The following is a 24,565-nucleotide window of genomic DNA, read 5'->3' as shown; positions in this document are numbered from 1 at the left end:
TGCTTTTGCTTCCTCATCTGTGAGTTGGGGGCAATTCTAGCACCTGGTGCTCCGGAACTTGGGGCGGAGAAGACAAGCTTTGTCCGGCGCTTGGCCTAGAGCCCGACATGAGGCTACTACTCAACAGCTGTTCGCTGTACTTCTGACTTCCATCCACCCCAGCTCTCGTCTCATAGAAATGTGCCCACCGAGCAGTGAGATGAGTTATAGTACCAAGGAGACCAGCATCTGTGCAACCGGACAGAGCAGGGCGGCTGCAGCCACAGCCGCCCTCCCTGTTCCAGGCCCCTTCTCCCGTCCTTCAGCCTTGGGGCCAGCTCGTGGGACACCACACAGAACACAGTGTTCTTTCCTGGGGTCGTGACAGCAAAGGTGGGACACCTGCTGGGCTCCCCAGATGGGCTCTGGAGGCCGTGTCCAGACCTCATACCACCTTCAGCTGGAGCAGGGCCAGGCAGAAGGGCCAGGGGCTGCTTGAAGGAGGCCCTTCCTTGCAGAGACCTATGGGGGCCATGCGGTCAGCACACCGTCTCCTGAGGGGCCCTTCTCCTTTGAACCCAGTTACACCTTTGGAAGGCAGTCCTGTCCCTTGACGCGAGGCTGCCTACTCACTCCCTGCACGTGTCACTGCTGATGGAAACCACGTCACCCATGGGGGCGGGGTGTCAGGCCAGGCACAGGTATGACAGGGAAGGATTTGACCAGATGCCTTTTCTTCCTCTGGTCCACCTACCCCATGTGTCTCACAGGAAGCTACACAGCGGACTTTCAGATCCATCAACTGACAGCAACAAGGCTGCCAAGGCATCGATCAGACCTCGTCATCTCACTTTGGAGAGGATGCAGGGGGTGCAGGGTGGGGTGGGGGACCAGGTTGGAGATGGGGGAGGGGGAAGGGGATGGTGGTTTTGCAGGGAATTTTTCAGTGGTGCCTCCTCTGGTCTCTGGCCAGGACACTCTCCCATCAAAGTGTGGGAGTCCCTGTGGTTCCTGTATCAGGGTTACCTGGGGTGCTTATTAAACATGCAGATTCCAGGGCTCCACCTCAATCCTGCCGAGTGAGAATCACTGGGGTAGGGCTATGAAACTGACCTTTCAAACAACAACTCCAGAGAGAGTCTTGCTTCAAAATGTTTGAGAGCCACTCACTATTCTAGACTGAGATGTCATGCTTCTGGGGGTAGAACCCCCCCTTAACTCCCTCCTCCCCTACCCCAGACTGCCTGGGTTTGAGCCCTATCTTTGCCACTTATAAGCTGTGGGAGTTTGGTTGAGCATTTCACATCCCTGCCTCAGCTGCCTCATCTGTGAAATAGGAACAGAGCAGAACCCACCTCCTCTTCAGCCTCCCCTGAGCCCTGCTTCCAAGGGGATGGACAGTATCTTGCCTTGTGGCTCCCTGAGAGCAGCTCAGATAGGAGCTGTCACAGATGAGAGCCTGTCCCTGACTTGTCCCCATCCTCCTCAGGTCCCAGGGGGGTGGATTTGTCAGAGGTGGGAATGGTTCTGAGCCCGACACACGAGCCTTCCTGTCCTGGCCTCACCACTTCCGGCTGCCTGATCCTGGGCAAGTCCATTCTCAGCGCTGGAACATAGCTCTCCCAGACACACAAGCCCCTGTTTGCACACGGTGAGGATGCAGATGATCAACTCACAAACAAATCAGTGAAACAAAGTGACTGAAAATAACGATAACTGTTGTGAAGGCAAGAAAAAGGGGGTGCTGATAGAGAGGGACAGCTGGGAGGTGGGGTCTGCCTCCCTGGAGAGCCAGCATTTGAGTGGAGACCTGGATGCCAAGTTACTGGCCTGTTATAAATGGTGGCTGAGGCTCCCAGGCAGAGAGAACAGCAAGTGCAAAGGCCTGGGGGCAGGAATGGGCATGGAGACCTAAGGGAACAAAGACGGCTGATGAGGCAGGAGCAGCGGAGGGAGGAGCAGTGGGGGAGGGGTCAGGGAGGTCTGCAGTGGGCAGATCTTGCAGGGCCCATGAGTTTATTCCAAGGGCAACGGGCAGCTCATCCCAGCCGGGAGAAGTGAATGGGGTAAGGGCAGTCATGCGCCAGCCAGCGTGGTGCTAGCCGAGTGCTCTCTGTGCTCTCACTCTGTGACAGCCCCCCCGGGGTCAGGCATTAAGGTCACTTGGTAGCTTGGCGCCTCAGATCCTATAAGGGACTTAAAATTGTTCCCAAGTCCGGGCGCTGGGATCCCATTTGAAGACTTCAGGATGTGCTTGTTTAGATCACTGGCTTCTCTGCCACGGGGTGACAGTAGAGAATATCCCTTCTCTCCTTTGTTTCCTCAAACCTAAAATCCAGCCAGAGCTTTTTAGAGCTCTTTTCAGAGATTCTTGAAGGTGGTGCCCCCCGAGAAGAACAGAGCCTGGTCATTTTGGGGTTTTGGCCCTGGTGGGGCTTGGTGTCTGTGTTGGTGAGTGCCCCTGCTTGGAGGATGGATGGACTGGCCATCTGCCTGAGAGGTGTGCCACCCCCCTTTGGGGGCCTGGCTCTGGGGACGGGAGTGGGCTGCAGGGAGAAGGAGCAGGAAGGAAGGAGGCAGAGGCAGCGCAGGGAGGGAGGGCGACTGTTGCCATGGAAGGAGCTGCAAGGTATTCTGGGATCAGAATTCTCACTGCAGAGGACTGGGGATGGGGGGAGCGGATGGTTGGGGAAGGTGATGGGGAAGCCAGTGTCTTTCTTTTGTCCTTGGCATGTTCCCGCATCCCCACAGACAGAGTGGTCCCTTCACACCCCCGGAGCAGGCCCCCAGCGGTCCCCTCTCTGTCCGGCCCGTTCGCCTCGTGTACAGAAGGCAGAGCGGCCCCTTCCAGGAGGCCTGTTAACCAGCACAACAGCAGCAAATTAGTGCTCTTAAAAGGCATTCAGCCTTTATCCCTGCAAACAAGCTCACCGCAAAGGGGGCCTGTGATGCCTTCTCCCTGGAATCTGCTGAAATGGGGTTTGCTGTGCATCTTAATTGACTTCCTTCCACCCACCACATTAAATGCATTCAATCTACTCTTGCAAATGGCTAATTTTGAAAATCCGCTTATCAGAATTAGGTCCTCAACATCCATATTTATTTACTTTTCATTTTTATAATCTTTTTTTTTTCACGTGTATGACTGAATTCCATTTTCAATGGTCTGGCTCTATCTCACAGGTCCTGGCGGGGGTAGGGGGGTGGGCAAGGGCCAGGATAGGAGCACATTGGAAATGGGCACATGGCAGGGATAGAAGGAGTGGGTTTAGGAATTCACTTCAAGGATCAGAAGGCTGCGCTCTCCTGTGTGGGGAACCATCTCTGGGAAATTACAAAAAGCCGAGACTTGAGCAGAACAGGGTTAAGAAGATGAGAACATCTTGACATGTCCCGGCCGCTCGGAGCATGCCTCCGTTCCACCAAGGGGAACCAGCAGCCATGGCAGAAATATGCAAGAAAGGGGTCGGGACCAACTGCTATTGCCCAGTGCCTGCTGGGTGCCAGGCTCGGTGTTAAGTGTTTTGCATGTATTATCCCCATGCTCACTTCAACCCTGCTGGTGAGGGGGAGCCCCAGTTTACAGATTAGAAAACTTGTGCCATGATTCAAACCCAGGTTCGTGTCCAGACTGCGCACTCTTCCCCTTTACATCTTATTGTCAACTGTGCCGGGGATGGTTTATTCACTTCAGTGTGTAGGAAGCACATGTGTGTTGGTGTAAGACAGACTACGTGAGAAACACAGACTAAAGGAGAGCTTATTTGGGACAACATCTAGCGCAAAAACCTGAATTTGATTTTATTTCATTTCCTTTGGACATTGACTGGGCAACTCCTATGTGCCAAGTGATGTTATGCAGGATCCCGAGATGGAAGGATGAATACTTCTAGCCACGGGAAGCTCACATTTAATGGATTTTAAAAGAAAGTCTCTTTCTGACTTACTTCACTCTGTATGACAGACTCTAGGTCCATCCACCTCACTACTAATAACTCAATTTTGTTTCTTTTTATGGCTGAGTAGTATTCCATTGTATATATGTGCCACATCTTCTTTATCCATTCATCTGATACTGTATGCTAACTCATATATATGGAATCTAAAACAAAAAAAAAATGGTACTGATGAACCTAGTGGCAGGGCAGTAATAAAGACATAGACATAGAGAATGGACTTGAGGACACAGGGTTGGAGCTAGGGAAGCTGGGGCGAAGTGAGAGTAGCATGGACATATATACACTACCAAATGTAAAATAGCTAGTGGGAAGCAGCAGCATAGCACAGGGAGATCAGCTCGGTGCTTTTCGACGACCTGGAGGGGTGGGATAAGGAGGGTGGGAGGGAGGCTCAAGAGGAAGGGGATATGGGGATATATGTATGCATATGGCTGTTTCACTTTGTTGTACAACAGAAACTAACACAGTATTGTGAAGCAATTATCCTCCAATAAAGACCTATAAAAAATAAATAAATAAAAGAAAGGCTCAGAACAACAAAGTATTAACACATACATACGAGATAATTTTATTCTCTCAAAGAACAGCTAAGTTATTTTGTAGCCACCTGCTCTGGTAAAATAAGTGAAGATTTTCGGATCTAACAGAAAGTTCTAAAGCGTAAGGCATTACACCTTGGTGGTTGAGATTAGGACTGAATTGTCAGCAGACTTGAGCTCAAGCTGCCATTCTGCCACCTTCACTGTGACCTTGGGCAAGTTAGAGCCTCAGTATCCTCATCTGTAGACCAGGGGGTTATAGTAACATCTACCCATAGAGTTGTGCCGATTTCAATGAACCCTGCATGTGGTGTTTTAGTGCAGTATCTGACAAGGGCATATACCTAATAGCTAAATAGTAAACATTATTATGTATAATAATTTTCTCAATCAAACTCAGGAAATAAAGTCTGAAGGTAGGGAAATAAACATTGATCAACGGTTTTCCAACATCACAAGCATGTTTGTAAAGCACCTGGAGTGGATCTCCAGGCCCTGGTGCCAGGTGCTGGGTGAATGGTGAGGTGGATCAATGATTTACCCAGAGTCAGGACCCCTCGCTTATTACTCTGCTCCCTCCTTCCCCTCTCGACTTCCTGCCTCTCTCTGGAATTGAACGTTGTCAGTAGGATATACCAAAGTAAGTTCCTTCACACTTCTAAGTAGCCTGTGTTTGATCCCCACCACCTCACCCACCTGAGGGTAGGAACTTCTTCAGAAGATAAAGTCACCTCACGTCCTGTGTTAGGGGTGTGTGGGTGCGTCTGCAGGAAGGGAAACAGTGAGAGTGTGTGCGTGTCAGGCAGGGAGGGAGCGGGAGGGCGTGTTTGCAAGGAGACACCTGTGGGTGGAGGTGTGGGGGGGGGATTTGTGAATGACCAGGTATGTGTGCACAGGGACGGGGTGTGTGGAAGGGGCGTTGACCTAGAAGGAGGGCTACATTCAGTAAAACCAATTCTTCCAGCATCCACTGTGGACCAGGAGCCTTCCCGCCTGAGCGTGCCCAGTACCGGCGAGTAGTGTGGGTGGAACTGAGCTCATGCGGACAGGCTACGGTTCTCCATGGTGAGGTCTAAAGACAGAAACTGCAGGACCAAGGGCTGGAGACGTGAGAAGGTGGAAGGCCGCGCCACCAGGCTGTGATGGAGTGCTCTGAGAGAATGGCAGCTTATCCGTCTGCAGAAAGGAGAAGCTGGTAATTGGGGCGCGAACTGGCCTCAGAGGTGGGCAAGGTAGAAGGTGGGAAGCAGAGGGCTGTGTCGACACCAGAGCGGATGATCCGGCTCAAGCGATTCTGAGAGTGGTGTTGTACTGCTGTCGCCATGGTTCCGACGGATCAGGGCGAGTGGACAGTGGCCGGGGTCTGCAGAGGGAGGGCGACATGCCAACCCAGAGAGAAGATGATGGCTCTGCCCTGGCACTGAGGAGGCGGGTGGGACTCGGGAAGGGGAGGGGTGGAGGGAGGGGGAGGATCTGCAGTGACAGAGCTGCACAAATACCAGGTATTTATAGTATTATCTGTTGATTTTGAAAGCTGAGTCAAACTGCATTTAAAATATGAGATTACACACCGGAGGAAAGAATCAGGTCCCTTATTAAGAGAAAACAGAAAAGCTGCAGAAGGAAGGCTTACAGGTGGGGATGCTCAGCAGGGACAAAAACCTCTGGACCCCACCTCCCAAATTTCACATCCCCCTTGAGGAGTAGTTATCAATTCTGTCTCTATGACCATGGGAATCTCCTGAGATAAGACTTCTTGCTCTAAAACTCTGGCTTAAGCATAGTAAAAATCCTTCCCTACGTTCCTTTAGCACAGCTGAGTAGGGCTGAAATTTAAAAAAAACTTTTTTTGCACACACACACGTGCACACTCCTGCCTCTCACTTGAGGCTCTGGGAGCACTGAGAACATCTTTCCCTGATTCATTCCACCCCACTGTCTTTCTGGGTCAGGTCATTTTTGCTTGTGAGTGATAGAAAACCCAACCCAAACTGGCCTATGGAAAAAAGGAAATGTTTTGGCTGTCATAACTGAAAAGTTGGAGCGCGGTCTTCAGGCATAGCTGGATCAAGGACTCAACAGGGTCTTCAGGACCCAGTTTCTCTCTCTCTCTCCTCAGAGTCTGGCTTCAATCTCCAGCTCTGCCTGGGGCCCTCAGAAGCTCTAGGCTTCCCTCTGTGGCAGCAAGATGGCTGCTGTACCTCATGTTCTCATACTCTTGGGGTCACTTCAGAAGGAAGAGCTGGCTGATCTTGAATGTCATTGGCTAGAATCAGACCAGATATCCCTTTGCAGGCCAACCACTATGCCTGTTATATGGAATGAACTGATTGACTGGGGTTCCAGACACTGCCCACCCTTGGAGCTCATGAGAGAGGAATGAATAGACTCTGCCCAGTCAAACCTCAGAAGTCCTCTATGGTCACCCCAGGAAGCTGGACATGGGTAGGGCCACCATGCCACAGCCCAGGGCATATAGCCTCTCTCTTCACCCTCTTCTCTCCTCTCCAGTGCAGCTGGCAAATAGGCAGGGCCTCTGATTGGGAACCCAGATTGCATGCTACAACTCACACGTGCTAAAGGGAAACTGGGAACCAAGCAAAGAAAATGCAAGGAAAGGAAAGCAGCCCTCTGACTCTGGGGACCATTTGTCATTTTCTGGCTGCTCAGAACCCACCCTCTTCATGGATATCGCCCCAGATTTCCCCGCTGTTTCTGGGTGACTCAGGCACCCACCTCTCAGGGCAGAAGCAAAGGTACCAGGACCCCCTCCCCCCACCCCAGATGCAGCTTTCTCATCAGATGCCTGCTCCTGGGACCCTGATTCTTGAGCAGGTGTCTCAGGGATCGCAGGGACAGCAGGAGGGCCTGTTCTGCCTCCCTGCGACTCTGGCACTTTGGTGACCAAGGTATCACCTTGACAAGACTTCAAGTTATCCGCGGGGTTTCCTGCCTCTCATCTCACTTTTTTTTTTTAATTAATTAATTAATTAATTTATTTATTTATTTTTGGCTGTGTTGGGTCTTCGTTTCTGTGAGAGGGCTTTCTCCAGTTGCGGCGAGCGGGGGCCACTCTTCATCGCGGTGCGCGGGCCTCTCACTATCGCGGCCTCTCTTGCTGCGGAGCACAGGCTCCAGATGCGCAGGCTCAGTAGTTGTGGCTCACGGGCCCAGTTGCTCCGCGGCATGTGGGATCTTCCCAGACCAGGGCTCGAACCCGTGTCCCCTGCATTGGCAGGCGGATTCTTAACCACTGCGCCACCAGGGAAGCCCCTCATCTCACTTTTTGCTCATCCCCAGGCCTGGTCCCCCAGCCTCCTCCTGACTTGGGGAGGCCCCGACAGCCATCCAATAATTCTCTTTTACTTGCATGGGCCTCAGAACCCTCCTGATACAGTCCCAAAGTTCAAGTTTCTGTCGAGCCAAGGCTCCAGCCTGTCCACTCCAGACTGCCCCCAGCCCTGGAGGGGAGAGAATTTCACAAACCACTTGCCTGGCCACTTGCTTCCGGCTCCCAGCCAGACTCCTGTTGAGGCGGCCTTGACTGCCAAGGTCAGAAGAGCCCCTGCCAAGGGGCTTCCCCTCTCTGGAACTTCCCAGCAGTCCTCAGTTCTCCTTGGAGCAGTGGACTCATCCCTGACTCACTAGTGGGACCCTGGCAAGTTGCTCGGTGAATGAGCTCACACACACTGAAGTTTTGATCAGTGTGTTTATCTCCCACTCACCCACCTCTGCACTAACCAAATTTCTTCTCCTTGCCCTGAAGGTGTCTTTCCTCTCCCAACCTCTACAGCCAAGCATGAGTCACTTGCTGCAGAACGAGACATCCAAGCTGCAAAAGCTCAAAACCCACTGGCCCAAGTACAGCAGAGGAAGACACTGCTGGATGTAGGGTTTCGTGTTGGCAGAGGCTGGGGGAGAAGGGAGATGAGAGGGGCCGAGATCCTGTGCCGGAGGAGCCTCATGTGCCTTCCTTTCACCCCAGCACCCCCTCCTTTTTTGTTCTTTCAGGAGGACTGCCAGGTGGCCATATGGCAGCTAAATCGCCCTGAGTGGTCTCTGTAGTTGCCAGTGGTCATGCATGGTCAGTGGTCAGTTCATTTCCCCATCAGTGCTCTGGATAGGAGTGATGCTTGTCTGAGCCCCAGGTATTAAAACCCACTCTGTGACTGTGGCCGTCCCCCAGAGTGTGGGGCACATTGAGTGGGCACAAGGCATGCTTGAAAAAGACGTTTCCTGCCCCAGGCCATGTGGGAGCACGTTTACAATCACCCACAGAGCCAGCATGGCTGTAGGACGCAGCATCCCGTCACAGGCTAAGAGCCTGCCTTATGCATCTTGGGAAACAGGTGGGCTCCCTTTGGGGCCAACACTCAAATCTGAACTTTGGCATCTGTACCAGAGTTACATACACATCCAGAAAAGAAGGGATGGTGCAGTCATGCATGAAACTCAGCTAATTCACATTCATGTGGCTCAGAAGTTCCTGCCCCTGCAGTGAGGCTGTGCCTGTCAATCAACTGAGGGGGGCGGGAGCTCCACTCCAGGGCCAGTGTGCTTACCAGGGGAGGAAAAGGTTCTGAGAAGGACAGCACAGAGCACCGAGCCCTGTGGCCCAGCAAACCTTTCCTGGAAATGCCAGGCCAGAGGTCTTCAAATCTGCCCCTCAAGTATCTCAAAGTCTCTGCCAGAAATTTCCACTGGATGATTTCACGTTGTCCACCAGACCCTAACCTCCCTATGGAAGGTGGGGCTCACCACCAGAAGCCCAGTGCCTGGCAGAAAGCCGGTACTTTGTAGGTCTTTACTTACATTTGCTGAAGAAGTGGATATCTGCTCCCAAATAGAAAAAAGTGGTCAGTTAATTACCACTGGCCCAGAGATGACACAGCTGCTCAAATGCATGAGTTGCACTGGTCATGTCAAAAATCAGAATTAAATCTATTCAGATGCCACAGTTAAAAAGACCCAATGATATATTGGTCTGGTGGTTTCTTTTATGAAAACAGCTCTAAAGCGTTACCTATTTTTCACTCGGAGCTCACTTGAAGCGCGTTCCATTTTGGACTTTATCATTTATTTTAGGGTTCCCACTGTATCTTTGCTCTCTGAGTCTTGGGATGGCTCTGGGCTAAAAGCAATAACCTACCTCAGAAGAAGAAAGAGAAAGGCTCTGCGTTGCAAGAGCACAGCCTCTGAAAGGAAAAAAATTTCTCAGACTTCAGGTGGTAGCTGTGGCAAGTTGCCTGCTGTCTAGGGGGCCGTCTCTGGCCACCTTTCATCAAAGGCTGCAAACACTTCAGCACAAAAACAACCCACGGCCACCAGGCAGGAAGGGCTCTGCTTCTGTGTGCGGGGACCAGTTAACAATACCCTGGTAATAATGAATTACATTTGAATGACGCTCAGGCAAAGTTGCCCAGCTAGTGGGTAGAGGCTGTAGGTATTCTGGCTGCACAAGGCATGCTTGGCCACCAGACCAGAGTCCCTAGCCTGCGGGCTGCTTGAGAAGGATTGAGGGGGTATGCAGAAAACATCTAAAATTATAATTGTTATTTATTTGTGTTAATCTATATCAAGAAATTATCCTAGCACAGCACACCTGTGATTTCACACTCATTATTTTCAGGACGAGGCTAAAGGTATTTAGATTAAAAACAAGTGAGTCGATTTACTGGAAACATATATGTAAATAATAGTATATGTGGTACATGGATATAGCAAAACTCATGAGACTGACTGAAGTTTGAAAAGTGTGGCCTTGTGCTCCGTTGCTGTGGTCTTAGGTATAAAAGCACGCAGACACTAAACTCCCTGTTTCCACCTCTTGTTACAGTGATGGATGTTTCTGAAGCCAGAGAGCAGCATACCATACATATGTACAGTGGAATGTGGAAGTAGGAGGTGGGAAGGATTTTTTTTTGTCTCCATACCTCCCCCCACCCCTTAATTTTTGTCTCGTCTACATAGAAGGAGGTAATCAAACCATGGATGCTGGATCAAAAGGAAAGTGAGACCATGTGGTAAAGTCCAGCCCTTTCACCCATTTCACAGATGAAGAAACCAAGTCCCAGAGGAAAAAGTGACTTGATGATAAGTTAGAACTGGCCTTAGAGAACTCTTTCTAGGTCAAAGACAAAAGCCCAAGTTCTCTGAAATGTAACAAATGCCTACAAATCAATAAGAAGAAAGACTCAGTAGGAAAATGGGAAAGGATTTCAAGGAAAACATAAACAATGTTTAAATATCAGAAACGATGCTCAACCTCATGCATAATAAGAGAGATGTAAATTAAAGTTATATTGACACATCTGCTTCTGGCTATGATGGACTAGCTTGTACTGGGAATAATTAGGAAAACTGGATGGAACTTTACAAAAACCACAGTTTGAAGATATTGTAGAGCTACCAAGATCCCAAGAGAGAAGGGAGACTCATAGAGGGAAGCCTGATGTCTACCTCTGGAGGCATATTCTAGTTCTAAAGCTGTGACTGAGAGGCTGAGAAGAGCGTTTGATAATTTCATGGGGCTGGGAAGACAAAAATTGGAGTTCAGGGTCTCTTGAGAAGTAAGGACCCTATTTGTACACCCATGTTCATAGCAACATTATTCACAATAGCCCAAAGGTGGAAGCAACCCAAGTGTCCATCAACAGATGGATGGATAAACAAAACGTGGTGTATACATACAATGGAGTATCACTCAACCTTAAAAAGGAAGGAAATTCTGACACATGGATGAACCTTGAGGATATTATGCTAAGTGAAATAAGTCAGTCACAAGAAAATACTGTATGATTCCATTTATAAGAGATACCTAGAATAGGCAAATTCATAGAGACAGAAAGTAGAATGGTGGTTGCCAGAGGCTGGGAGTGGGGAAAATGGGGAGTCACTTCTTAATGGGGACAGAGTTTCCGTTTTGCAAGATGGGAAGTGTTCTGGAGATGGATGGAGGATATGGTTACACAACAAAGTGAATGTACTCAATGCCAACTGTACATTTAAAAATGATTAAGATAGGGACTTCCCTGGTGGCACAGTGGTTGAGAATCCACCTGCCAATGCAGGGAACACAGGTTCAAGCCCTGGTCCAGGAAGATCCCACATGCCGTGGAGCAACTAAGCCTGTGCACCACAACTACTGAGCCTGCGCTCTAGAGCCCGCGAGCCACAGCTACTGAGCCCACGTGCCGCAAGGACTGAAGCCCATGCGCCCAGAGCCCATGCTCCACAACAAAAGGAGACACCGCAATGAGAAGTCCACGCACCGCAACGAAGAGTAACCCCCGCTCGCCTCAACTAGAGAAAACCCCTGTGAAGCAATGAAGACCCAAAGCAGCCATAAATAAATAAATAAATTTATTTATTTAAAAAAATGATTAAGATGGTAAATTTTATGTTATATGTATTTCACCACAATTTTTTAAAAAAGAAGTAAGGACCCTGATAAACAGCCTAGGCTTTCATTTGAGACCCCAGAGGGCTATAGACTAAGAGTAAGTGACCCAGAACTAAACCAGCCCTTTCTTGGGGGTGGCAGGTCTGCTTCAAATCATCTTAACTCCTGACTGGATAAATGCAAACTGAGATGGCTGGTGTTCCTAGCTTAGGCAACAGTAAAAGCAAATTCTCCTTGGAGGAAGATAACAACATCCAGAGCTTCAAATTATCTTTCCCATGTTCATCAATTATGTCTGATAGTCAATGAAAAACAGAAATGTAGAAATACAAGAATGGGACAAAAATCAAGAGAAAAATAACCCATTAGAAACATATCCACAGAGATCCAGATATTTGAGATATCAAGGTTGGGCTTTAAAATAACTGTAATTAATATAGTCAACAAATTAGATGACAGGAAGGAAATCTTTAGTAGAGAACTGGAAACTATCAAACATAATCAAATAGAAGTTCTAAAAATGATAAAGAAGGTTGAGAAATTTGACAAAAGATGTTCAAGATCAGCACATGTAAAACTCAGCGACATTGCTGAGAGAAAGTAAAGGAGATATAAATAAATAGAGAAATATACTGTGTTCATGGACCAGAAGACACAATGTAGTTAAGATGTCAATTCTTCCTAAACTGATCTATAAATTTAATGCAAGATTTTCTTGGTAGAACTTGAAATGTTGATTCTAAAATCTATGTGGAAATACAAAGGATCTAGAACAGCCAAACATTTTGAGAAGAAAAGTAAGCTGGGGAACTTATACTTCCTTATTTTAAGACTTGTTATAAAGCCAAAATAGTTAAGACAGCATAGTATTGGTGTAAAGATAGACCAATGGAGCAAAATGTGAGTCCAGTGGTAGAACATGCCAGTTGATTTTGGCAAGATACCAAGGCAATTAATGAGAAAAGAATATTATTTTCAACAAATGGTGCTGAACACTTGGATAACCATATGCAAAAAAAAAAAAAAAAAAAAAAAAGAACCTTGATCCTTACCTCATACCATGTTTAAAAATTAACTTGAAATAGATCATAGACCTAAATGTAAAATCTAAAACTATAAAGATTCTAGAAGAAAATATTAGTGATCTGGGTTTGGTGAAGATTTCTTAAATATGTCTCCAAAATCATGAACTATAAAAAAAATCAATAAATTGGATTTAATAAGATTAAATATGTTTAATCTTCAAAAAACACTATTCTTTTGGCAGTATCTTAAAAAGTTAAATATGCACTTGCCATACGACCCAGCAATTCTACTCCTAAAAGAACAAGTGTGTCCACACAAAGATTTCCATTTTGAATAATCATAGCAACATTATTCATAATAGCAAAATATTGGAAACAATCCAAATGTCCATGGAAGGATGAATTCATATAATGGAATACTACTCAGCAATAAAAAGAAATGAGTTACTAGGATAACCAACAAGGACCTACCTTATAGCACAGGGAACTCTGCTCAATGTTATGTGGCAGCCTGGATAGGAGCGGAGTCTGGGGGAGAATGGATACATGTATACACATGGCTGAGTCACTCTGCTGTGCCCCTGAAACTATCACAACATTGTTAATCAACTATACTCCAATATAAAATTTTTTAAAAAAAGAAATGAGTTACTGATAAATGCAACAAGATAGATGAATCTCAAAAACATTTTACCAAGTAAAAGAAGCCTGACAGAAAAGAATATATATTGTGTGATTTTATTTATATGAAATTTCTAGAAAAGGCAAAACCATAGATACATAAAACAGTAAACAATTACAATCTAAACCATAGATACAATCACTGAAATAGATACAATTTCAGTGATTGTCTGAGGCCCATGTTGGGAGTGAGTAAAAACTATAAACAGGCACAAGGGAACTTTTGTGGTGATGGAAGTGTTCTTCTAAAACTGGATTATCGTTGACCTATGCACTTACAATGGGTGAATTGTATGATATGTAAATTATATTTTAATAAAGCTCTTAAAAGTGGGAGGAAAGGACAGTGTTAAGAATATTAAAAGGCAATCTACAGACCAGGAGAAAATATTTGCAAAATACCTATCTAACAAAGGACTTGTATCTAGGGTATATTTTAAAACTATTACCACTCAATAGTAAGAAGATACACAACCCAGTTTTTTAAATGGGCAAAATATTTATTCAGACACTTCGTCATAGAAGATACATGGTTGTCAAATAAGCACATGAAAAGATACTCAACAACACTAGTCATTAAGGAAATGCAAATTAAAACCGCAATGAGATTCCACCTCATACCTACTAGAATGACTTAAAAACACTGACCATACCAAGCGTTGGTGAGGGTATGGAGCAACTGGAACTTTGAAACACTGTTGGTAGATATATATATTGGTACACTTATTTTGGATAATGATTTGTCAGTTTCTTAAAAATTTTAAACACACAACTATCATAAAATTCAGCCATTGTACTACAAAGTATTTCTTTTTTTTTAAATTTATTTATTTTATTTATTTATTTTTGGCTGCATTGGGTCTTCATTGCAGTGGGCAGTTTTCTCATTGCAGTGGCTTCTCTCATTGCAGAGCATGGGCTCTAGGCACACAGGCTTCAGTAGTTGTGGCTCGCTGGCTCTAGAGTGCAGGCTCAGTAGTTGTGGAGCACGGGCTTAGCTGCTCTGTGGCACGTGGGATCTTCCCGGACCAGGTCTCGAACCCGTGTCCCCTGCATTGGCAGGCAGATTCTTAACCACTGCGCCACCAGGGAAGGGAAGCCCCTACAAGGTATTTCTTGAAAGAAATGAAAGCAAGTGTCTACCCAAAGACTTGTACATGAATGTTCATAATAAATTTATTTGTAATAGTCGACAACTGTAAGAATCAAAGCCCCATCATGAGGCAATGGATTAACACATTACAGCATATCCATACAATAGAACACTTCTCAATTTTAAAAAAGAATGAACTATTGATACAACATGGATGATGCATATTGATGCAACAACATGCATGAATCTCAAAATAATTATGCTGAGTTAAAAACAAGCCATACTAAAAATAAATTCATACTGTATGATTCCACTTATATAAAATTCTAGAAAATGCAAATGAATCTATAGTGATAGAGAGCAGACCAGTTATTGCTTAGGGAAAAGGCTTAGAGAGGAACAGATTAAGGACATGAGGAAACTTTTGGGGTGATGGATATGCTCATTGTATTCATTACGGTAATGGTTTCACAGGTGTATACATATGTCAAACTTGATCCAAGTGCATACTTTAAACATGTGCAGTTCTTTAAACTTCAATTAGGATACAATAAAGCTGTAAAAATGGAAAAAAATAATTTTAAAACACGATAAGTAAAAGCAAGAACTAAATAATTGGGTTTAGACACTGCTGAAGGAAGATTGTGGAACTGTAAGATAGATTAGAATGAAATATCTCAGACTGAAGAATGAAGAAAAAAGAAACCACAGAATAGAAAATACAGAAAAGAACATAAGAGACATATGGGTCATGGTGAAAAAGCTAATGTAATAAGTATTTGGAATCCAAGAAGTAGAGGAAAGAGAAGATAGAAAAGAAGAATAGGCAGAAGCAATATTTGAAAGATACTGGCTAGGAATTTTCAGAAAAAACATATGAAAGATAATATGTCATAGGTTCAAGCAGAGCTAGGAAAACCACACCAAGGTACATAATTGTAAAACTGAAAATCAAAGACAAAGAGAAAATCTTAAAAGCAGCCAGAGATAAATGCCAATTACTTTCAAGGGACAGCAATAAGACTGATACCTGACTTCTCAACAGAAATAACGAAATCTAGAAGACACTGGACTGATAGCTTGAAAGTGCTGGAAGAAAATAATTGCCAACATCAAACTCCACTGAAAATATTCTTCAAATAATGAAAAGACATTTCCAGCAGACAAAAACTGACAATTCATTACCAGCAGATTGTTTAGAAGGAAAATGATCACAGTTGGAAACATTGAGATGCAGTAAGAAGAGTAACAGAAAATGTAAATATGAGGGCAAATTAATTTATTACTGACTATATAAAACAATAAAAATGTCTTTTTAGGGTTTAAAAGAGAAAATTAAAATGGAAAATGACAATAGCTTAAAAGGCGAGAGCAGAGTAAATTGAATGAAGTGTTCTGAGGTCCTTGTAATTCTGGGGAGTGATAAAATTATTTTAATTTACACTAGATTTTAGTAAGTCAAGGAAGGGATTTTAGGGATTTTAGGCTGATTGATAAAACTTACAAACCAATATAGTAAGGAAAGGAAAACGGAGTAAAATAAGTATTTAATTAATACAAAGGAAGGCAAAGGACAGATGGAGCAAGCAGAAAACAAATCATAAGATACTAGATTTAGACCAAAATATGTAAGCAATTACATTAAAAGTAAATGAACTAAATATTCCAATTAAAACTAAATATTCCAATTAAAATATGACAAATATTGTTGGATTTGATTTTTTAAAACTATATGTTATTTACAAGAGACAAACTTTAAATATAAAAACATAAGGTGAAGAGAAAAGTATATACCAAGAAAATTCTGACAACAACATAAAGTTCAGGTAGTTACATTAGTGTCAGAAAAAGTAGACTTTAAAGCAGATACTTAACTAAACATAATGAGAGATATTTCTTTATGATAAAGGTTAAATCCAATAGGAAACTACAATAATTCTACATATTTTAATGCACCTTATTATATAGACTTGAAATACATAAAACAAAAATGAGTAGAACTAAATGGGGAAAGAGCTGAATCCACAATCATCATTGAGCCATTTTAACATTTTAACATACCCCTTATTAATGTTTAAAACAAGCAGACCAAAATAATCAGTAAGGATATTTGAATAACACATTTAACAAATTTGACCTAACTGACGTGTATAACATACTGAACCCTACAACTTCAGGATACACATTTTTTTTTATGTGCACATGGGACATTCATCAAAATGAACCATATGTTATGCCTTAAAGCAACTCTCAACAAATTTCATGAGATTGAAATTCCTGACCACATAGGAATTAAGCTAAAAACCAACCAAAAAACTAGAAAATTCCCAAATGTTTGGAATAAGTATTATTATATTCTTCTAAAGATCCTCAGCTCAAAATTAAAATAATGATGAAAATTTAAAACATCTACATAGGGACTTCCCTGGTGACACAGTGTTTAAGAATCCTCCTGCCAATGCAGGGGACACAGGTTCGAGCCCTGGTCCGGGAAGATCCCACATGCAGCGGAACAACTAAGCCCGTGTACAACAACTACTGAGCCCGCGTGCCACAATTACTGAAGCCCACACGCCTAGAGCCCATGCTCCGCCGCAACAAGAGAAGCCACCGCAATGAGAAGTCCGCGCACCGCAATGAAGAGTAGCCCCCGCTTGCGGCAACTAGAGGAAGCCCGCGCACAGCAACAAAGAGCCAACGCAGCCAAAAGTAAATAAATAAATAAATCTATTTTGTAAAAAATCTACATAGAATGATAAAGAAGCCACAATATATCAAAACCTGTGTGGGTATAGCTACAGCCATGCTTACAGGAAATAGGTAGTCTTAAATGATGAAAAGTTAAGAAGAAAGAAAGACTGAATATATTAATTTAAGGTTAAAAAGAACAGCATATTTATTATTTAAAGAAGTTTAAAGGAAATAAGAGTAGAATTAATGAAAATGGAAAAAACCTTAGAATAGGAACAATTAATAAAATCAATTTTTTAAAGGACTAATAAAAGTGATAAACCCTTAGGATTTTTTTTTTAATTTATTCATTTATTTATTCATGGCTGTGTTGGGTCTTCGTTTCTGTGCGAGGGCTTTCTCTAGTTGGAGCAAGCGGGGGCCACTCTTCATCGCGGTGCGCGGGCCTCTCACTGTCGCGGCCTCTCTTGTTGCGGAGCACAGGCTCCAGACGCACAAGCTCAGTAATTATGGCTCACAGGCCCAGTTGCTCCGCGACATGTGGGATCTTCCCAGACCAGGGCTCGAACCCGTGTCCCCTGCATTGGCAGGCAGATTCTCAACCACTGCGCCACCAGGGAAGCCCAACCCTTAGGATTTTTAAAGGACAGCAAGATAAGGCACAAATAACTAATATCAGAAACGAAAAGGGGGACCACATTACAGATCCTATAGATGTTAAAAGATAAGAGGATTTTATGAACAACTAAATATGATAGATTTGAAAATTTAGATGAACTGGAAGAATTACTAGATAAAACAACTTGAAGAGATAGAAAACCTGAAACTTCCCATATCCATTAAAGAAATTCTATCCATGACTAAAACCTTTCCCACAAAGAAAACTCCTGGCCAGTATGTCTTCACTGAAAAATTCTTCCAAAAGAATTTTTACATTCTCCCATGTAAGAGAGAAGCGTCACCAATCTTACACAAAGTCTTCGAGAGAATAGAAGAAAGGGAAACTATACCCAATTCTTTTATATAAAGCCAGCATAAACTTTTATTAGGAAAGCATAAGAAAGGAAAATCTTTCTTATGAACACATGGGTCTCTTTCATGGTAAATTATTAGCTAGAAATACGGAATAATATATCGCCACCAAGTTGGATTTATTCAAGGAAGGTAGAGTTGGCTTTTTAAAAAAATCAGTGTAATTTCCCCCACTAATAGAAAAGAGGACAAAAATCATATGATCATTTCAATAAATGCAGAAGAAACAACTGATGAAACGACATCCACTTACAATTTGAAAAAGCTCTTAGAAAACCAGGAACAGATGGAAACTTCCTTGATGTGATAAAAGGTATATGCAATAAGCACAGCAAACATCATACTTGATCAATATTTTTAAAGTTTTCTGCCTGAGATTATAGGTGAGACAAGGATATCCATTATCTCTACTTCTCTTCAACATTATACTGGAGGTCCTACTTAGTGCAGCAAAGCCAGGAAATGAAATAAAAAGTATAAAGATTGGAAAGGAAGAAATAAATCTGTCATTGTTCATGGATAACATGATTGTGTATGTAGAAAATCCACAAGAATCTATAGATAAATCATAGAAATGAATAATTGAATTTAGCAAGGTCACTTGATGCAAGGTCAACATTTTTGTATACCAGTAAGAATTTTTAAATCAAAGTTTAAAAAGTGGTGACATTTATAGAACCATAAACATTAAATGTCTAGGAATAAATTCGACAAGAGGTGACTAAAACTTCTATGCTGAAATCTATTAAATATTATTGAAATTAAAAACCTAAATAAATGGAAAGATACCATGCTTATAAAGTGAAAGCCTCAATATTATAAAGGTGTCAATTCCCCCAGAACTGACCTATAGATTCAATGAAATCTCAATCTAATCTCAGTAGGTTTTTTTGTGGAAATTGACAAGCTAGTTCTATATTTTACATAGGAATGCAAAGGGTAAAAAATAGCCAGTACAATCTTGCAGAAGAAAAACAAAGAGGAAAGACTTACACTATCAGATGTCAAAACTTAATATAAAGCTATAGTCATTAAGAAAGTGTAACACTGGCACACAGGTAGACAAATAGACCAATGGGAGAGAATAAAGTCCAGAAACAGATATACACATGTATGTGTGGATTTGGTTTTTTTTACAAGTTGACATCACAGAGCAGTGAAAAAAGGATGGTCTTTTCAACAAATGGTGCAGTGGCAATTGGATATCCATATGGCAAAAGTTAATCTTGCCTCTTACCTTACACTATATGAAAAGTAAAATAATAAAGCTTCCAGAAGACCGCATTGGAGAATATCTTTGTGACTTTGGGGAAGGCAAATGTTTATTGAACAGGACATAATGACACTAACATTAAGGAAAATATTGAAAATTACACTAAAATCAAGTACTTCCATTAATGAAAAGACACTATTAAGACAGTGGAAAGTCAAGTCACAGAGGGGAAGAAGATGTTTTCTGACGTATTAGTGGCAAAGGACTTCTATCTAGTACATGGAAAGAATTCCAACAAATCACGTAAAAGAAAGAAGACAATAGGAAAATGAAAATGGGGAAAAGACTTGAACAGGCATTTCACAAAAGGGACTATCTGGTCTGCAAACACATGAAAGCATGTTTACCTTCTTTAGTCATCTTGGAAATGCAAATTAAAACCACACTGAGACAACTATTACAAGAATTTAAAAGATTGACATTACCAAGTGTTCATAAGAATGAGGGTCTGCTGGAATTCACAGCAAGAATGTAAATTAGAAAATCCACTTCGGAAAACTGTGTGGTGTTATCTACTAAAACTGAAATATTCATATCCTATGACCCAGAAATTCCACTTCTAGACATATACCCAACAGTCATGAATGTATATTGGACCAAATGATGTATATAAGAATGTTCAATGCATTACTAGCTCCAAACAAGAAACAATCCAAATGACCATCAGTAGTAGAATGGACAGGGACTTCCCTGGTGGTCCAATGGTTAAGACTCCACACTTCCAATGCAGGAGGCATGGGTTCAATCCCTTGTCAGAGAACTAAGATCCCGTATGCTGCGTGGCACAGCCAAAAGATTAAAAAAAAAAAAAAAGTAGAATGAACAAATAAATTGCAGTATAGCCATTAAGTAGAATATTACACACCAATGAAAATGATTGAACTACAGCTCCACACAACATGAATAAACCTCACAGATGTTGAGTGAAAGAAGCCTGACACAAGAGTACATACTGTAAGATTTTATTTATATAAATGGCAAAAATAGGCAAACTAATCTATGATGATAGAAGTCAGGTTAAATGTTACCATGGTGAGGGGAGATAGTGACTGGAAGGGGAGAGGAAGGGGACTTCTGGACTGATAATGTTCTATATCTTGATCTTGTGCTGTTTGTGATGTGCATTCACTTTCTGAAAATTTATCAGACTGTACACTTATGATGTGTGCTCTTTTCTGTAGGTATGTCAGACTTAAATTAAAAACTCATTCATAAAAAATTATACCTATATACCAAAAACTGGCAGAGACCCAAGAGTTGGATGATACACAATGCTGGTGAGTATAAACAGGCACTCTTCTACACTGCAGGTGTGTACAACTCCTATGGAGGATGATCTGACAATATATCTAGTTACATATGCACATATCTTTTTAAAAATAGACTATTTTTTAGAGCAGTTTTAGGTTCACAGCAAAATTGAGCAGAAAGAACAGAGAGTTCCTACATACCCCGCCCCCTACACTCCCCCACCATCAGCATTCCTCATTAGTGTGGTACATCTGTCGATGAATCAGCATTGACACATCACTACCCACCAAAGGCCACAGTTTACATGAAAGTTCACTCTTGTGTTGTTCATTCTATGGATTTTGACAAATGTGTAATGACACATATCCACCGTTATAGTATCATACAGAATAGATTCCCTGCTGTAAAAACTGCTTGTGCTCCATCTATTCATCCCTCCCTCCCCTGGAAACTCTAGCAACCACTGATCTTTTTTTCTAAGTTGCGGCAGCGTACACACAACATAAAATTTACCATCTTAACCATTTGTAAATGTACAGTTCGCTGGTATTAAGTACATTCATAATGTTGTGCAACCATCACCATCCTCTATCTCCAGAACTCATTTCATCTTGCAAAACTGAAACTCTATCCATTAAACGATAACTCCCCTTCGCCACTCTCCAGCCTCTGGCAACCACCGTTCTACTTTCTGTCTCTATGAATTTGACTATTCTAGGGACCTCATTTAAGTGGAATCATACAACATTTGTCCTTTTGTGACTGGCTTATTTCACTTAACATAATGTCCTCAAGGTTCATCCATGTTGTATCATGTGTCAAAATTTCCTTCCTTTTTAAGACTGAATAATATCCCATTGCTTGTAAATACTACATTTTGTGTCTGTCAATGACCATTTTGGTTGCTTCTACCTTTGGGCTATTGTGAATAATGCTGTTATGAACATGTGTACAAATATCTCTTTGAGTCCCTGATTTCAATTTTATTGATAATATACCTACAAGTAGAATTGCTCTATCACATGATAATTCTATTTTTAATTGTTTGAGGAACTACCATACTGTTTTCCAGAGTTGCTGCACCATCTTATGTTCCCATCAACAGTGCATGAGGATTCCAGTTTCTCCATATCCTCACCAATAATTGTTATTTTCTGTTGTTTTTTTTAATAGTAGTCTTCTTGATAAGTGTAAGGTGATATCTCATTGTGATTTTGATTTGCATTTCCCTAATGATAAATGATGTTGGGCATATTTTCATGTATTTATGGATATTTTTATATCTTCTTTGGAGAAATGTCTATTCAAGTCCAAAGGAAAACTGTTTCTCTACTCACAATATTTTTGACACCAAATGTATGGGAGTCTTTTTCCCCACACCGACCAATTTGCCAGATCTCAGGACACCGACTGGGTGTCTTATCAAAAATCATTTAACTATATATGTGATGGTTTATTTCTGGGCTCTCTATTCCATTCCATTGGTCTATATGCCTGTCTTTATGCCAAGTCCACACTATTTTGTTTATTGTAGCTTTATAGTAATTTTTGAAATCAGGAAGTTTGAGAGCTCCACCTTTGTTCTTTAGTCACTGGTTTGTTTTTTTTTTTTTACTGTCTCCATAGTTTTGCCTTTTCCAGAATGTCATATGGTTGGAATCATACAGTATGTAGCCTTATCAGATGGGTTTCTTTCACTTGGCAATATACATTTACAGTTCCTTCATATTTTTTCATGGCTTGCTAGCTCATCTTTTTAGTGCTGAATAATATTCCATTGTCTGGATGTCCCACAGTTTATTTATTCAATCACCTATTGAAGGAAATCTTGGCTGCTTCCAAGTTTTGGCAACTATGAATAAAGCTGCTATACCACAGACATTTAAAGTGATTACTGATAGAGTTGGATTAATAGTTACCATATTTATTATTGTTTTCTATTCACCACCCTTGTCTTCTGTTCCTATGTTCATCTTCCACTATTTTTCTGTCTTCTATGGTTTTATTTGAGCATTTTATATGATTCTATTGTCTCTCCTCTCAGCATACCAATTATACTTCTTGGTTTTTATTTTTATTTTTATTTTACTTTTTTCAGTAGTTGCCCTAGAGTTTGCAATATAAATTTACAACTAATCCAAGTCCACTTTCAAATAACATTATACAACTTAGGAAATACCTAATTCATCCGTCCCATCCCTCCTCACATCTCTGTCCTTCATTTCACTTATCCATAAGCAATAATCATCAAATACATTGTCACTATTATTATTTTGAAAAAGTTGTTATCTGTTAGATCAATTACAAATTTTTAAAATGTATTTATTTTACCTTCACTTATTCCTTCTCTAACACTGTTCCTTTTTTTTTTTAATTTTTATTTATTTGTTTATTTATTTATGGCTGTGTTGGGTCTTCGTTTCTGTGCGAGGGCTTTCTCTAGTTGCGGCAAGTGGGGGCCACTCTTCATCGCGGTGCGCGGGCTTCTCACTATCGTGGCCTCTCTTGTTGCGGAGCACAGGCTCCAGACGCGCAGGCTCAGCAATTGTGGCACACGGGCCCAGCCGCTCCGCGGCATGTGGGATCTTCCCAGACCAGGGCTCGAACCCGTGTCTCCTGCACTGGCAGGCAGATTCTCAACCACTGTGCCACCAGGGAAGCCCCCACCGTTCCTTTTTTTAAATGTACATCTGAGTTTCTGACCTATACCATTTTCCTTCTCTCTGAAGAACTTCTTTTAACATTTCTTACAAGGTAGGTTTAATGATGACAAATTCTGTCAATTTTTGTTTGCCTGAGAAATCTTTATTTCTCCTTCACTTCTGAAGGGTAATTTCACAGGGTACATAACTAAGTTGGTGGGTTTTTTTTCTCTCATCACATTAATTATTTCACTCTACTTTCTTCTTGCCTGGAAGATTTCTGAGAAGTTAGATGTAATTCTTATCTTTGCTCCTCTACAGGTAAGATGCTTTCTACCACTGTCTTCTTTCAAGATTTTTTCTTTATCTTCGATTTTCTGAAGTTTGAATATAATATGCCTAAACGTTGTTTGGGGGGGTATTTTGTTTGTTTGTTTGTTTGTTTTTGGCATTTATTCTGTGTGGTGTTCTCTGAGCTTGGAGTTCTCTGGATCTGCACCTTGGTGTCTGACATTAATTTGAGGAAATTCTCGGTCATTATTGCTTCAAATATTTCTTCTGTTCCTTTCTTCTCCTTCTGGTGTTCACATTACAAGTATATCACATCCCAAAATTCTTAGTTATTCTCTTCTGGGATCTTCTTTTCTGTCTTTTTTCTCTTTGCATTTCAGTTTTGGAAGTTTCTGCAGACATATATTCACTAATATGGAGTTCACTGATTCTTTCCTCAGCTGTGTCCAGTCTGCTGATGAGTCCATCATAAAAGGCATCCTTCATTTTTGTCACAGAATTTTACATTTCTAGCATTTCTTTTTTTTTTTTTTTTAATTTTTATTTATTTATTTATTTTTTAATGCTATTCTTGTCTGCTTACATTCTTTTTATGTATGTATGTATGTATGTATGTATGGCTGTGTTGGGTCTTCGTTTCTGTGCGAGGGCTTTCTCTAGTTGTGGCAAGCGGGGGCCACTCTTCATCGTGGTGCGCGGGCCTCTCA

This window comes from Balaenoptera physalus, assembly GCF_965194825.1.
Source record: "Balaenoptera physalus genome assembly, chromosome: 3".
NCBI lineage: Eukaryota > Metazoa > Chordata > Mammalia > Artiodactyla > Balaenopteridae > Balaenoptera > Balaenoptera physalus.
The sequence above is the reverse complement of the archived record's forward strand: the minus strand, read 5'-3'. Positions refer to the sequence as shown.